The sequence below is a fragment of the Anopheles coustani genome, chromosome X (assembly GCF_943734705.1).
Source record: "Anopheles coustani chromosome X, idAnoCousDA_361_x.2, whole genome shotgun sequence".
In the NCBI taxonomy this organism is placed as follows: Eukaryota; Metazoa; Arthropoda; class Insecta; order Diptera; family Culicidae; genus Anopheles; species Anopheles coustani.
This window is the reverse complement of record NC_071290.1, coordinates 7,248,151-7,250,841: the sequence shown is the minus strand read 5'-3', so window position 1 is coordinate 7,250,841 and position 2,691 is coordinate 7,248,151.

Genomic DNA, 2,691 nt, shown 5'->3' with positions numbered 1-2,691 from the left:
AGGTTTGTTTTGTTTTGGACACATTTTCTCACACATTAGTGTCGCTCGGGGAGGGGCGCAGGGGGGGGAGGGAGCACCGGACAAGCGACGAGAATGGCAAGTTTCGCTCGAAAGAAAAACCTGAAATGAATGGATGCGGATGGAGGGCTTCAAGATCGCGAAAATTTTCGCCAGCCGAACGACCGGCCACTGAAAAACACGCACCACGGACGACAAAGACCAAGACCAAGACTCGGGGAGCCGAACAACAACACTTTGCCGGTGCACAATTGCAACCCGAAAGCAATAAAACCCTCAAAACGCCCAGAACAATGGAATTAGTGCAGTTCTCACGCACCGACGCGGGGTAACGCTAAGAGGTGGCTTAGGAGGAGGAGGAGGAGAAGAACCCGCGTGGGTCGGTTGTGTTTTCTTGAAGAGAATTATGCTGCACGGTTTTATGCTTTGGAACACGTCTTTTTTGTTTTTCTCTCTCTCTCTGCTCACTTCGGTTTTTCCCTGGCCTCGGCGTAAAGTTGCTTTTTGTTTGGAAAAACACCGACGATGTATCGCAGGCGTTTATGGGCAGGGCTGGCGAACCTTTCGAGAAAAGAAAAGTGGCCCAAGATGTTTCTTAAATCCTACCTGTATTTCCATAGCTTTACTTGAGAACATAACAGTGAAAACAAGATAAAACAAATTGAGAAAAATAGAACTGAATTCATGATTGTTGCATTCCTGTGTACAAACTCAAACTAAAACCGCCTCATGCAGGACTGACTTACATATGATGCACTGACTTACACATGGGGCAGAGCATACCGGAGTAAATGTGGGGAGAAACGCTCAAGTATTGCAAACCTACCCGTAACTCTTTAATGACTAAATAGAGAGTATGAATTTATTTGCTTTTCATCATTTTTAGGAACATATGAATGTAAATTGTCAACTATTAACTAACTATAACTTTTGCGAATTAAATGTTTTTCTGATAGTTTTTAAAAAAGAAGCAGCAGAAAAAATATGTAAAATGTTTGTTGTATATTTCCTAAATCAACATTGAAAAGTAAATAGTTTCTGTGGTGAATATTGCCTCACTAAACTTTCGATATGTCTTAACGAACTTTAACGTACATTAATTAAAATAAGAAAAACCATTGTGAATCAATGAACAAATGTAAATTCTCTAGTTACTGCAATTAGTAGGAATGAAACAAACCTAAAATAAAGTTAGAGGTGCGGTTTGCCACCCCTGCGCTTTCAAACCGGCCAAAGGGTGTGGCAGGGTGAATGAGTGGTTTATGGTGAGAAATTAACATTATTGCCGCTTGATTCGCTCGTTTCGGGCGGCTGTTTAAAAACGCTGTTCCCCCCCGCCCGCCCGCGAGGCCATTATGGTTCTTGCTAAATCGGCACTTTGTCTATGCCTGCGTGCATCAGCTGGGCGGTGATATGTGGAAACATCTTGTAGCTTTTCCATTCTGGACACCTCCCCCCCCCCCCCCCCCCCCTCGGCTGACAATACCGTACGTTCGCTTTATTTTAGTTTCATTTATCTTGTGTAGATGTTGTCTCAAAAGCAGATCGAGTATTGAAAGTTTACTTACAGAAATGAAAAAGCGAAAGCGAAATCTGTGATAAGATGTAACAGTTGTACAAGATGTCAAACAAACAAATAATCATCAAAACGAGAAACTACAACACCTAAACAAGACAAAAAACAAGCAGCATATGGATAAGAGAACAACCAAATTTCAATTACTGTTGGCTGTAATATCTAATCAGTATTGCAGTTTGAATAATTTCCTATGAATTTGTTGCATTTTCAGAACATACTAAAATCGCAGTTAATCCCAACATTACGCAGCTCGTCTAATCTAGTTTTTTCCTAATGGTCGAGTAACGATTCTGAACTTTCCTACCGTGTCCAACCGCGGCTTCTGGTGGCAATGTGTCGCTACATAAATCATAAGCTTCGCACATCATGAAAACCGACGGACGATGCACCGGTTGACAAATCGAGTTTGGCGTTCGGGCGGAAAATGGTTATTTAAAAAGCGACCAACACTCGCCACGGTGTACGGTGGAAAACTCTTTCGTAAATGCCTTGCCTAATCCCATGCGTGACCGACTGCTAAATCCCCCCCAGTGTGTGTGTGAGTTTTTCCATGTGCACTGTATGGTTACTTCTCAAGATTGGCGTGGCTTAACAAGGGCCTCCCTTTAAGCTTACGATTTCATCTTATAGGGTTTCCATGTTTGCTTAAGAAAACCAAACGGACACTTTGCGACAGTGCAATATGAAAAATTGGATGCGCTTCTGGAGAAGAAAAAAGCCACGGAACGTTTTGCATGGTCCAACGCCTTAGGTATTAGCTTGTCACTTTGTCACTTGTCCATCTTTTTTTCCAATCTTTTCCGTTCCAAACAAACCATTTCAAAACAAAAGGAAAGCTTTATAATTTCTTTCCAGTTTCTCTAGATTTAAGGCTTAAATTACAATAAATGAAACGTAGATCAATTAAATAATATATCTATTTGTATTCTTCAAAAGAGACGCCTGACTAAAACAAACAAAACAAGTTTAAAGCAAAGAACAAAAATGTGACAAAATGTGAAAGTGAACTATAGTTTGAAAAAAAACATATCCTACGTAACCTAATACACCTCGATTGTTCGTATTTTAAGACTTTTACAGAGTTAGATGCTATT